Raw genomic sequence first — 15,907 nt, 5'->3', positions numbered from 1 at the left:
TTACACCATGGTTAGGACAAGATAAAATCTGTATGCCACGTCTGAGGAACTTGTGGGGACAGATTTGTTTGTCTGTCATCTCATATTTTTGAGTCAGTACTCAGTTTATGGTTTGGGGAGGGCAAACTTTTTCTCTATTCTAATCTCTTGCATGATAAATTCTATTTTATTCTGAATTCTGGAACTTTTCATTTAATCTTCTGAAATATATATGAAATTGGCTGTCTTTTTTACCTAGGTGACTTTTATAATATATTATCAAGGGATTTATCATTTTCTTTATTATATCTTATCAAGTGAACAGAGTTTAGTTTCAACTACTTATGGTACTTTTCAGATTGGTAATCTGACTCATTGTTCATCTGCAATTAAATGAAAATCACTTCTATGCATTTTTCAAAGTCGTTTATATTGACTTCACTGAATTTGTTTGTTTATTATTCTACAAGCTAAAATGAATGACATATTTTCAGTTTTGTGTTCATCACAGCAACAATGGTGCCTATTTGATAATTTCAACTTCATAAGCTTTTTAGATGACCTTTTCATTTATATTCATTGCTTTTAACTTAAGAGAGATATATGACTTGCTAGCTGTGCTGAAAAGGCAACTACTAATAAAGTAACAGTCTTAATAAAAACCAAAAATGTTTGTATTCAAGGACTAAATATAGTTATCTCCCTTGAGAAGAAATCACAATCCTGGTGGCACAAATAATCCCCTTGTATTATTGGAGTGTTAAAGTTTAAACCTAAATGCACGATTTGACATTTTAGAATTTCTACCTTTTTTCCAAACTCTGGTAAACTTTAAACTATTTACAAATCAGTGGTCTATGTACAAGTGATAATTAAAACTGCTTAATTGCTGTAGATGAAACTCTGTACTCCAGGCTGTGCACATTAGACATCTTTCCAAAGAATTGAATAGAGTAAGCTCATAATGCTGTCTTGGTAAAATTTCCCTCATTTCACACTGCATGTGGTCCTTATTAAAATCAAATCCAAAAAAAGTTGGATGTAAAACTCAATTTTTTTTATATAAATAAGTGAATGAGTTCATTCATTTTGGTGTTAGAATTAAAAATTGTGATATGAAATTTTAAGATTATAAATGATTACCAGATAGTATTATTTAGAATCTGTTTGTGAAATGTTTTAAGATTTCTCAGAAAGATAAATCCAGTGTTTCTCAAAAAATCTTATGATTTTTTCATATTAAACAAAACTTTTAACCTGTAGATTTTGTCTCTTATCATCAATATAGGTTGTTAAGGGGTTGTGAGCCATTGGTTAAGGATCAGGCCCTTGGTTTTTTATTTTAGAAAATGATAAGAATATTTTTGTGTATATCTTTAATTGTCCATGAAAAATATACTTATGAAAAAAAAGTTGATTGTAAGATACTTTGCATTAGAGACATGGAGCACAATTTTCAAATTGATGAATGGGGTCAACAAGTGTGTATTTTTACTTTCTTATTTTCTATTTTCAGCGATGGGGCTTCGTCAACCTGGCAAAGTCGGAGGAAAGTTACGTCTGAATGATGAAGCCTACAAGAAACTTGTTGATCCAGTCTTAAAGATGCAAGAAGATGTGAATACTTCGTTAAAAACTCTCCAACGTCAAGTCTTTAATTTACAGCAAGCTCAGGAGAACCAGAACAACCAGCCTGGTTTCGGAAGGGACTGGATAATGCTGGCTTCAATATTACTGATACAAATAGTCTTACAGTGGTTAATGAAATAACCATAGCAACGTTATACTCATTATTTATATTCTTCCATATATTATATATTATGGTGATCACATGACTGTATTTGTGCAATGTGATTGGTTGATTTCATAATAACTGGTTACGTTACCGTGGTAACATATTATTTATGTCTAGGCATCTAGATTTGTTAACTAATTTAGTGACGGTGGTTTTTTTTTTTTTTTTTTGAATTTTTAAAAACGATTGTGTTGTATGTTATAAGGAATGGAGGATATTTGTGTTAGTGTTAAAGTTTGGACAAGAGGATAAACCGTGTGTTCAGAATGGTGTATATTAATGAAATGGATTTGATTCAAAACAGTTTTTGTGAAGGTTTTTCAGATTTTTACAGATTTGAATAAATTTAATTCAGTGCTATAATGTTGTTCTGCCTGCACATGTTTCAGATACACAATCTTCATCAGGACAGCTAGTCGAAATGGAGACTCACTTTAAAATTAAGAACTTAACATTAGCTTATCTCATGCTGCATACTCATGTTTTAGATACACAATCCTCATCAGGACAGCTAGTCGATATGGAATAATATTGGACTTCACCTCAGCTAATTAGCTGAACTCATACTGCCTACAGATGACTGCACAATTCTTTTCAGGACACCTAGTTTTGAAGCTTATAAAAACTTTTTTATTATTTTTCTAAAGTTTTTCCAAAGTCCCATTTAAATGCATCTAAAAAATAAATACTGTTTTGAGACTGATATTCCAAATTACATTTTTTTTAATTGACAAAACTCAGTCTCCTGTCCATAGACAACTACAGTGCCTCACAAGATACAAACAATTCCATCTGTATCATGATGAAATAAAATAACTCACCTTCCTGTTTGAACTTCCCTCCCCAATTGATCTTCTCAATAGTTTTCTAACCTAGTAAAATATTCATTTGTTGGTGCCGATTATATTTTGTTAGTTAACTGTGGTCTGATAATACAATATCGTAATAAAGGTAGTCTCCCTTTACTTGATTGAGGCCTTCACTGAACTACAATATGTATGTAGATTTCTACTCAACTGTTTTTTTCTAAATCAGCAACTGTAGAACTCAAAATTTTAAGTAACATTTTATTTTCAAAATTTTTCGTTTTTGAATTTTTGTTACTGTGTTGTTAATTTATGAAATATTTTTTCAAATTTTGATATTACTACTAATACACATCCTTTGCCCATTTTCATTTTTTCTTATAAGCAAGATATCTGTATGTTAAAATTAAAAACCATTGATAAGAATGTAATCTATAGAAACGTTGTATAAAAGGGAAATGTGCAAGAAATCAGATATATAAAATATATTATAATTTTAGTGCCAAAAAGTAATAATAATAATAAAATTGTATCAATATGTATCACTTTGTTCTTATTTTGTTAATCCAGATCTCTCCTCTGACATGGAAAAAGTGTCTACTCGTTTGGATGGGACAATAAATTGAGGCCCCGTGTGCTACAGGCTGTGCACGTTAAAGATCTCTCGACAGTTGGAAATCGAAAAAGAGCAGGCTAATGTCGCCGTGCTAGTAAAATTTCCCTCATTGCACCCTGCATGGTGTTGTCCGTCCTCATTAGCTCACATGGTGCAGAAAAGTAGGACGTAAAACTCCATTCATTTCATTATTTTTCTCCCCCCTTTCGGCAATTCTCGGCAGTTTCCGTAGAGCTGCATCTGAATATGTTACAGAGCGTAAGTTTAACTTTCATGGTTGGCCGTGAGATCTCTTAGGTCTCTGTCTACTACCAGCTTCATCTAAACTTCTAGATATATTGTCTAAATCTAGTCGTTAAGTATGGGGACTTTTCAAGATCCACCTCTTAAGATATCTACCCGATATTTTATTTCATATTTCGAAAATATAGCCATTGTTATATTCTTTACGACAGTTGCAGGACAGTCTACCTCAATTCCTACGTCTAATTCCATTTTGGAAACATTTCAATCCCCCTGTATACCTGATTTTTTCCTTCGTAAAGCCTAGCGTATTTTGGCTCCTGTTCGAAACTATATTATTTCTTTTCTAAGACAACAGCCCCGTTTCTACAAAATACTTACACGTTAAGTTAAGAAAAACGCTACTTTTAACGTAATCAAATCGTTCGTTTATATAACGTTTAACCTCGTACGTTTATTAACGATATTTTGAGAAACGGGGTCCAGCTCTCTTTTCACTAAGCCCGTCTATTATGAAGAGAATCTGCTGGACCCCACCCCCTAAGGTTTTGAGTAATAATAAAAACAAGGGATGAGATTTCAGTATGTCTATAAACATTCACCAGATACTTTGTGAGACGGAGACACATTCTGATCATAGTTTAGTTATGATCTGGACACTTGGTGACCGAGAGAACTCTAAGGATGAATTAGAAACAGCTGCCATGCAGTGGCGGTGCTAGCATTCCGTGTAAGAACCATACGTCATTTCTTATGAAATAGGGGAAATACGCACTTTAAGGGGCGCAAAGGCACAAATCTCTCATGGAGAGGGGTCCCTTAAAGAACTTTTTGAAAAATGGCAGTGAATTTGTAAATTCTGACAAATATTTTGGGCCAAAGAGAATACCAATCATATTTTGAAATTTGTTAAAAATGAAGTGGGGGTACAATAAATAGGCTGCGCACGCTAAAGTTCCCTGGCAAGTTAGAAATTAAAAATAGAGTCGCCATTCTAGCAAAATTCCTCCATTGCACACTGCATTAACAACCATGCTACAACCAGCTCCTGCTCCTTTGAGGCTTGCATGTGTAACGAGGTCGTGGGGTATAAGACGTTGACCACGGTCCAATCCACCTTGAACAGACGAGAATTTGAATCAAAATATTGACAGAAGATCTGTTCACACCAGATACACTCGATATTCTCGTCTGCTGCTCTTTGATACACGAAACACACGTGCATAATTATGTATATTCATATGGAGTCCAGTTGTCACGTGACGTGGTATCACAACATGGCGACACTGTGGGAGAGTTTTGGCGGGAAGATTATATCTTTGATATGATGACCATATGGTATTCAGTTTCATATTTTTGATAGTTTTTATTTACTATAGTAACAATCATGTCAAGTACCTTGCTATTTGATATAGTGTTGAAATATTTCACCGCCGTTTTATCATTGTTTCATAGGCATTGTCATAAGTTATCAAAAGTGGGTCGTAGGCTATAACTCTTTACATTTTAGCCAAGCTATTTCTAGAGTTTACTCTCACTGTGAGAGCCAGAAATAAGCTGTAAGACTAGATCTTTTCATAAAACTAGACAAATTTGTCAGTCTAAACAACTGTTACAGAATCATAATCCAACAACATACAAGTTAGCGATCATAATATATGCTCTATACACAATGACGAAAATATAGGCTTGGGGCCGTATACGGCGCTCTTACCTTTACTAAAGTTGAACTTTGGCTAAAATCCAACTTTACAAAGCGCGACTTTCGTAAAGATCGACCGGTGCATACTTAAAGTTCGAGTTGAGTCTAACTTAAGTCAAAGTTTAGGTAAAGTACGAGCCCTGCATATGGCCCTAAATATATGACTAAATCCCTTCCTAGATCCACACTATAGGGGTGAGATCCTATACTGGAATGTAGACGATAAACGATACAGTTCTGAGTGAAACAGCCTCGGGTTTCCCTTGTCTAATTTATTCTTTAATTGATTTTAATGAAGCTTAAATGAATGAGATAAGAAGGAATTAACCTTTTATTAGTAACAGAAGTTGGAAATAGTGTACAGTAGACTATCATGGTCTGGTCAGTTGGTACTGGCAGGGTTAACAGAGCTTCCCTTTCAAGCAAAAGTTGGTCTTAGTCTGTCTACAAGCCTAGTCTGTGATGGGTCTATCAGCTTCTGCTTGAAGCTTAAAGGTCATTTAGATTCAATCATTATTTCGCTTTCTGTTTTTACATTTCACAATTTGAATCTTGGATTATAAAACTAAAACGAAACGAACCATTTTAAATAATCATCATAACGACTGAAAACTAGTTTAATGTGGGACTAGGCATTTAACGTTAGCACCAACCAGATAAAAAAAAAGGTTAGGCTATATTTTAGAAGGATAAATGCACTGGATGCTTGATTTTTTAACTTTCTCCTTTCTGATATATTTTCTATACATATAGTATAATTGAAATATAGCTAGTAAAATTTCGACATCAGTCAGCCAACTAACAAGATGTTGCAGAGCTCGACTGTCCTGGGACTTGTCAACATTTTGTCAAATTTTCCTTGTTAAACGTCATACTGTGACGTCATAGCGTGACGTTTAATTACATTATGTTAATTAGGTATTACGTCACTAAAGATTTTAGATATTGACTCTCCATTAAAAATATAAACTTTTAATGACCCCCCGGGACGGAAATTCCCTTCCCACCCACGAGTCCTCACCCCTAAGGCTGAATAAGAGTGTTTTAATTGGTTATGACAGCGTTTTAAGGAGTTGATTATTACTCCGGAAGTTTTATTTCATATTCCATGCATATATTGGAACCTAACTAATCATAATTAATTTTGCAAAAATTCAAATTCACTTTAATTTTGCTTATATTGGACCACCTTATCCATTTCTTCAAGATGAGCCCTTTATTGATTCTGTTATTATAATGATATACAAATTTCAAACGGATTTTTCCTCAGCTGTTGACTTTAATTCATTGGAATAAACCCCTCCGCATTGTCTCTTATATATTCATGATTTTGAAAAATTCAAAGAACAAAAAAGTGTGAAATTTGAATTATTCACAAAGAGGAAATACCCCTCCCCCACCCCCTCCCTGATCTTCAACAACCTATTTCCTTCTCTTGTCAAAATTATAGGAATATTGGAACTAGTCTTGTCACCTTGGTCTACTCAGTGAAATTGTGTATAAGTAAAAGTTATATATTTATCATTTCTATGGTCGGAAACATACGCTCTACCCATCCCTCCGCCCCCTAGCGCACCACCACAGACACATACCGCCTTCACCCCCTCTCATCTCATCTCCTTACCATGCAGGCTATGCCACTCTTGTCACCTACTCTGTGAAAAGTCTGTGTAAGTAAAAGTTTGACCATATATTTATCTAGACAGAGATTACGTGGAGATAAACAGTGATTTAAAATAAACCATTGCCAGCAGGATGTAATTTAAAGAATTAAAGTTTGAAATAAGATCCTTATCAAATAAACTTCGCCATTTTCTTGTCTTTGACTTGGTCGTCTGATCTAAACATCAGCCATTACCTAATATCTCTTGTGACGTCATTTAAACATCATTTTCCCGCGGTATTATTGAGGTATATGTGACAGAACCTAAATATAATTTAAGGCCAGTAATTTTTTTTCAAACTAGGGGCAGATTAAAACAGTAAAGTGCTCCTTATTAATTTTCTCCAATATTTAAATAACTTTATTGTAAAGTCTACAACACCATGTCGCGGCCATTTGTTTTATTTAGACCATTGGTAAAGTAGTTTAATGACAAATTATATTTAAATAAAAATCGTTTTAGATTTGAATAATTCAATTATCATTAATAGAATTTATTATTATTATTATTATATTATTATTATTATTATTATTATTATTATTATTATTATTATTATTATATTATTATTATTATTATTATTATATTATTATTATTATTATTATTATAATTATTATATTATTATTATTATTATTATTATATTATTTATCCATAAAGAAAACGTTGAAAGTAATAAAATAAATAAAAAAAATATTTTTGGATTCAAATTTAAACAAACGTATTCTTTTTATTATTCCAAAATTCAGACTAAAAGTTTGTATTCTTAATGTACATTTTAAAAAATTGCACCAAAGAACGTCAGACCGAATGTCCTAAAAGAAATGCCAGTAAACTCAGAACTAAGTGAGAGATTTAGAGATAATTCTATAAAAATTAAGTAATATATAAACAAAATACAAATTTAAAACACGGCCTTTGACAAATTAATAAAATCCACGACAAATTTGACATGTAAAATGAAAGTTGATGTAAAAATCTGACTCTGGTCGATTTCACAGTAAAATTCTAATGGGAAACGAGATTTTAATAAAGACCAGACCACTTTTAAATATTCACTTCAATGTTTTAATCAAATTCACATGTTTAACTTTTCATTTTAGATTTAGATTACACAACGAATAAATTAACAACTAAATTGGAGGAATGACGGTAAAACAAACGATAAGAAAATGGAATATATACACAATAAAAGTCCGCTAGAATTGAAGGAAACTCTCGGAATTTTTATGTCTGAAGAGCTAACTGATAATTGAATACAATTATTTTATAACAGACAATCAAAAAACTTTTTTAAGGTAAAAAAAAATTAAAACGAATGACAAATTAAAAAGAAAATACACGAATCTCAATTTCGTAAAATTCAAATTCAGATGTTGCAATGAATTAATAAATGATACAATGAATTAATAAATGATACAATGAATTAATAAATGATACAATGAATTAACAAATGATACAATGAATTAATAAATGATACAGTGAATTAATAAATGATACAATGAATTAATAAATGATACAATGAATTAATAAATGATACAGTGAATTAATAAGTTATACAATGATAGATGTTACTATGAATTGATAAATGTTCGTTGAACGCGTTTGAACAAATCACTTAAAATATAAAATATTACAGAATTCTTTATCGAATTTCATAACGTTAATATTCGATTTTGAAAATTTAGATTATTCAGACACACTACAGTTTTTCTTCCAGAAATAGGTAACTACTGATAAAATAATTTTAGCACAGAAACATGGGTGAATTTTTACCAGTCTTGACCCCCTAATTTTATTTACATTATTCTATTTCTCTGTTTATTGACTTTCATATTCACCAGACGATAAGAATTTCTTCACGAGCTGTGAATCACGTGCAACATGGCGGGATATTCATACCGAGGCTACCTGGTGAGAAATTGAAATAACAAGTTAATGCTAATTAGGAATCAGAACTGACGGTCAGCAGGCGACGTTTTGTTTCATACAACTGACCACAGTTCTTATAAATATCGAAAATTAATACTTTGTTTCTTTATTCAACTAATATGTTATCGCACCAGACGTCAGCCTGGACGAATTTGATCCCAAACGCATGCGCATTGTCAACTAATTTGACGAAATAACGCTGATGTTGTCAATAACGTCATCTCACGCGCCAGGTCAAAAGTTAACCAACCCCCTTAAAATAATTCCTATTTAATGAAAATGAACAGAGCAGAGTGAGATATCAGCTAGGAAATTATTTTGTTTGAGTTATCTTGTCAGTTTTATTTGGGTAGACTAAGATGGCGGGGGATTATTAAAATTGGGGAATGATTATCTTGATTAAAAAGATAAAACGAAAGTAAACTGGATGCTTGTCAACTGTAGTGTTTATATTCTGGCTTATCTCAGGATGATTATTGGTGACATTTCCTCGTATTGTATTACACAATCATAGAATCAGTGGGATATTATATAGATCTAGGGCTGGTCGGTGAACAGGGGGTAGTATTTTTCTTGTGGCAGTAGACAACGTGTGTCATTCTATTCGGAGAGTCCACATACATAAATGATTCTGTTAACACTATTTCCTATTACTTTGTCGTATTTTTAACTGTTTTTTATTGTTGTGTAGCCCCATTTTTTGACAGTCACATCATACTTTTAGGGTTGAATTAAAATATTCAAAACATTAATAAAGATAAAATAATAATGTAATGATTTCATTCATGTCAAATGCCAATATTTTTAACAAAAAAATCTAAATTTTTTGATTAAGATCCGAAGGATGTATCTTGTAATTCAAGTGAGCGTCTACTCGATTTTGATTTATGGAAAAATGAATTTGCAAATTGACATTTTGCTTCATCGTTACGTTTAAAAAAATCCCATTTTTTTACAAAAATAATAAGAAAATCGTTTTTTTTTATAATTTTAATGTTGATATACAGTTGAATGAAAAGTTATGAGATTAGATGAAGGATTTTGAAGATTTTGAAATATTACACATAAGGGATTATGGCGATGATGCATGCATTATCCTTAAACCAGGGAAATGCCTTTTACTCCCTTAAAGGAAATCGATATAAGGAAATTAAAAGGTAGTTATGTAAGGGTTAGATTATGGGGAGGAGAAGGGAATAGCCCAAATATTAAAGAAACAATATAAAGTATAAAAATGAATACAATATACATGTGAAATTATCTGACATCAACTGGCAAACATTCACTGACCTTTTATTAAATGTTATTTATTGGCTAGGCAGATAAAGTTACCTCCCTTGCCCTTCATATTACATGGTGAATATGTTTTTAATAAGGTAAATAAATAAACCCTGAGCCCTGGCAGGATGTACGAGAAACGATTCTATGCCGGTTGACAATAGATGAAGGACGGTGGGTGAAACTTTTAGGCTCACACTTTCAAGTTGTAAAATAAATAGGAGTAAAAATTATCTGGAAAATTAGCTTCTCCCAATTCTTTTTTGCATTTATCTCTAATTTGAAAAAAATATTGACAGACTCTTTGCAAAAGCAAGGACCAAAAAGCTATCCCTGATTCATGCCTGTTGAGATACAAGAATGTAAATTATCCTATCGCAATAATCTGACATCATATGAAATTTTTTTTTTTACAATTTTACAACGAAGACGGTGACAATTGTATTTTCGGATGTTTGAGCAATTTCTGAAATGATCAAAAGTCGAAATGAATTTTGTCGCAAATCATATTATATTGAATTATTATTCACTAATTTGTAGTTTGATGCATCATCGTGTGTTTTTGAAGAACTACAAAGTAAGTGAACTGTTACATGATAAAGGCTAGAGTAATATTATCGAAATGTTATAATTTACTCTTTTCCGAAATTCTGAAATTCGCTCTCCTGTACCGTATATAATTTAGTTCTCAGGAGTAAATTAATGAAATAAAAAATCCATCTTTTGTATAGTATAAGTGTTTTCCAACCGGTAACCACGTGACGACTAAACGTTACGATATATTTACAGATTCTCGGGTCTTTGATGCCAAATAAACTCCATTTTCCACCGTAAACAACACAATTCTTACTCATTATTTTAGAAACATTTTCATTTTTACTGATAAATATTATTGTTTCCTTCGTTCTTTGATATTGTTAAATACAGAACAGACTTGGTCTGGTGCATAGAAATATAAAACTGGAGGAAACTGTCCATTTAATCAAAAATAAAATGAATGAATGAATGAATGAATTTACTTCTTACTCTTCTGCACCAGTCTTAATTGAGTCAAAGAAGATAGGTAACGCAATGCAGTGTGTAATGAGGGAAATTTTGACGGGCATCAGCCTACTATTTTTTCACAGCCTGTAGCACACAGGTCTTCAGTTTATTCTGTTTAATCATAGAAAGCACGAGAGGGCAAGTGTCCATACAAAACTGTACATGTTCATGCAAAAACATTGGGTAGCCTGCTTATGACATTTTTGGACGGATCAGGGAGATCAGTAATGGCAGATAGTTGTTTATATTCATAAGCAATATAAATACTTAATCATTTTGTGAATATTATTTCACTGGTCTTGGTAAACCGATTACTTACAATGCCTCGGAACGGATACAGAGTATGCTTTCGGACACAGAGTACGCTTACTCTTTCTCAAGGTACACGACTCTCTTTGTCAAAGATACAGTGTTCTTTGGCTGTGCCTTTGAAACTTCTGTTCATATCATATTTGTCTGTAAACTTGCTTGTTTTCCTACAACCCATAAATCCCCCACCACCACCTTTTTTCTGTTTGTGTATTTATTTTGTTCATTGGCTACTAACATTTCTGGATTGAAATTTATTATTGAGTCGAAAACATTCAAATTGAATAAATAGGCTTGATACAGGGTTGTCTTATTCAGCCTTTCATATTCAACATATATATAAATAATAAATACCAAAATGTACAATATATATTAATTTTGAAAGCTTAAACTATAACTGTGATCAAAATAATTGAGAACATTTTATAGAGAAAAATATTATAGAATGGCTGTTGTGATTGCTATCTTTTGTCTTTTTTATCGGACGTACCATAATCCAATATTACAAGTAAAAGTATTTTCAGGTAGCAAATCGCTTATATTTTTCCTGGAAATATTACTCTCCAAATTAAGAAATTATCATTAACATTGATAATATATTTAGTTTAAATATTTACTTGAATTTTATATTCACAGAGGTGATGAGTGATTGTTATAATTCACAGATTAACTTTCAAGTAATGATTTTTACATTCTCTTCATCTGATTACTTGGTTTTAAATTAGTTTTATTGGCCAATTAGAATACAGTATTTCAAAAATTTCAATTTTCGAGACTAATGATCAAGGTATCAAACAGGGTGAACTTCTTTGTCCCTTCTCATTCAGTGTGTAAATAAATGACATACAATAATACGCAATAATAAAGACAATCGCTATCTATATTTAACGAACCAGAATTTTTTTTACAAACCTATCAAAAATGCAGATAAAACGTTGCAAAAATCAAATCTATTTTTAGTTATGATTTGAAAATGTTTGTTCGACCTCTGAGTCAACGTCTCATTCCATGAAATAAAATGTTTAGTTGTAACAATTTTGTGGGATTCAATTTCTTAATAAAATATCTCAAAAGTCGCATATTCATGCATCTAACTTATTTCAGTATTTCATCAGGGTTTATTAATTTGAAAAAAGACATTATCAAGAGAAAGAAACGTAATAACAACCAAGCTAAGAAGAAATAAATCTTAAAATGAAAATAGCAAATTATAAGTAAAATTATTCTATTAAATTGACACAGTGTAACAAATTTTTCGATTGAATTTGCCTCTATCATCCAGTACATCATTGTCTACGCAAAGCTGCGACGAAAGACAGAAGAAGTCGTGGTGTCAGAGACTACGATTTAATTTTAAATTTCATATTTTTATCTCTTCTCCCCTTCAACATCAAATCCTATCGCGTCACATCTTTATAATCTAATTAAAATTCTTACCACAGACCAAGTTGTTATCCCAGGGTGGTTGCCAATTTGAATATTTTCTCCCACAGTCCACAGCACGACAGGGGGCAGTCCGCATTGTCACATGTGTTCAAAATCTGTGACTAACAACTCAAGAACAAACCAAAAACCACAATTTTCAGAATTTTGAAAATATCTTTTTTGAAAGAATCGTGATTTTATTCTGAAACTGGGATATGAATCAGAATTTTGAAATTTGAAAATAGTTGAAAAGTGAAACTAAAAAAATGATATTCTTAAATGAAAACATATAAAACACGTTTTAAGAAGATAGAATTATGTATCTAGATCAAAATAAACAGAACAATTTTCTGAAGTCAAAAAGTTATATGACTGTATTGGAAAGTAAGCTTCCATTTTTCAAAACAAGCAGTCCTGATGAGTATCTTGTATCCGAAACACTTGACAAAAGTATGAGATGAGATTTAGTCAAATAAAACTCGAGCTAAAGAGCTGGAATGCGACAAAAATCCAGAATTTAACGGAATGGAGCAAGGTCCTTTTTTTAAATGATGTAATAGAATAGATCTAATAAGGACTCCTTGTTTTACCCCATAATTTAACTTTGATAAATCAAAGCGATATTTGCTATTAGCCATATTGCATTTGAATCTAGAATTTTAATGGATCTCTTAGAATAGTAGAAAACTTTATCCGACAAGTTTTTGGGATAACTGAATGAATTTCTTCCCATCAGCTTTAAATTGTTTTTTTTCGGAACTGCATGGCACGTTTGGAAATAAAGGATAAAAGGTATTATGCAAAAAGATACAAAAATGCAATTGGTTTTCGATCTACGACCCTGCACCTATTACGCCCCACTGTTCTGTATCTTACTAGCTTAATAGAATGGAATTTTATGCCCCATTCCTATGTGGCCAGTAAATTTAAAAATTATGCCAATGAAATATCTTTTCAATAATGTCAAAAGAGGGAGTAATACTTATGAATTTCATTTGATTATAACATGGTTATTTGGTTTTGAAAAAGAAAAAAGAGAAAGTCCGATTTTGAACCTTTTTTTCCATGGCGTATAAATCATATACAGTACTTTTAGACCATGATATTGATATTTGAAAATATACGAAGTAAATCGCTGAATAGAATTTATATTTGCCGAATTTTATCACTTCACTGACAGTTGTATTTATATTTTCGATTTCCCAATTTATAAAGCAAAGAACTGCTTGAATTTCAGATCAAATCAGAAAGAATTTTGAACTATTTAACAGTAAAAAGTCTAAAAAGATACAAAGTGGGTCAAATTCTATAACAATTCTCAAGTTAAAGAAGAAATTTGGTTTCTTTGTTGAGATTATTTAGTGGTTGGGGATAATTCTTGATGGCAGAAAATAGCAGGCATTACTTCTCATTACTGACAATAGTCTGGAGAATGGAACGAATTAACGTGGCGCTAAGATGGAACCTCATGAATATTAATGAGATGGGAGGAGCTACTGTCAGTCTAAGAAGAGAGTGATGGTATTGTAATGTGTTTAAGCTAGTGGAATAAGACCCGACTAAGTAGTTTAAAATAGTTCTTTAAGTCTATTAACTGATTAAGTCGAGAAGAGCGAGGAATTAAGAATCTAAACAGTTGCTGATTAGAATATTAGCGCGAGATTTTCTACCAAAACATGACTTCTGCTGGTCTTGTCAAATCTGCTCGTGTTTTTGATGGATATCCCTCGCTAACTGCCCTCAATATGGAAAATGGTGATGATTTTTTGACAAATTCTGGACGTTTATCAGACTCTAAAGTGGGCAATTATAATCAGCATACGATTGATGGAATATTAGGAACCAAACGACACCCGGACATGGATAAAGGTAAGGCAATTTTCTAGTTTCGTTCTCTATTCCTATAATAAGTTCTTATATTAATAATATCTGACTCCGTGTTTCAAAGTTTCATTTTATCAAATGATATACTCTCATGTCAGATTTATAACATTTATTTATCAACATCAAAATTGATAATTCAATTGAATCAAATAGATAACATCCAAATTTGTTCAATTTTGTATGCATGTATAAGCTATTGCAATTTTGAGTTATCACCGTAATTAATTAATAAATCGCTAATTATTTGCGTCTTGTAAAAGAATCCATTAAGAAATCTTACAAAATTAAAAAAAAAATACCAAATAGATTTAAACGTCTTTGGTTTATTTGCTAAAATTTAGAATAAGAACGGTGCTAATACCGCTCCCTGCCTTACGCCGACATTAAGGTTATTTCTCAAGACATTCAATCAAGAGTAAAATCATTGCGTTTCCTTTACATTTTTTTTAATAAAAGTTTGTGAAATTTTTTTTATTGTGAGAATCGAAAAGTGCTAATTATCAAGATTTCAAAGTTCACAAAGAGGTAGCCGCCAGTGCTTGCATGATACACAAAGTGAAGTGGGCGATATATTACATGCACATCTCTATCAAGAATTTAACTGGTTATTAAACGGTAAACGAAAATTAACTTTCAGAATCACGAATTTAACCAAATACTGAAATATTTGTGGTAAACATGAAGGATTGACTCCTTATTTCCTCTTCCATTTTGATTATGTAAAAATGTTATTGACTTCTCTGAATTATTTTTTGTTGTTGTGTATTATCATTTTTTTCTTGAATATGCGCAAATATTCCCCCGATAACTTTTATATTTTATGTGAACTGGATAGGTTGTCTGAGTATCTCATAGCGTGAAACTCTGAGTAACAACATGTTTCAGGTACTGTTTTAATATTTCTATATCACTCTATAATTGATGTATTGAGTACTATTTTAACAGTGGTATTTCTATATCTATCTACAATTGATGTATTGACCACTATTTTGAAAGCCGTATTTTTGTATCGATCTCCAATAGATGTATTGAGCACTATTTTAACAGTGGTATTTCTATATTGCTCTACAATTGATGTATTGAACCTAATTTGACAATGAAAACATTCTATTTATGTAGGTTTAGATGTATATTTGACCTAATTTAAAAGGGACATAAAATTGACCCAATTCTTAAAAAAAAATATAATTAAGACTTTATATAATTTTTATGATAGTCATTGTTTGGCAAAAGTTT

Source organism: Lottia gigantea (assembly GCF_000327385.1).
Source record: "Lottia gigantea unplaced genomic scaffold LOTGIsca_39, whole genome shotgun sequence".
Taxonomy (NCBI): domain Eukaryota; kingdom Metazoa; phylum Mollusca; class Gastropoda; family Lottiidae; genus Lottia; species Lottia gigantea.
The sequence above is the reverse complement of the archived record's forward strand: the minus strand, read 5'-3'. Positions refer to the sequence as shown.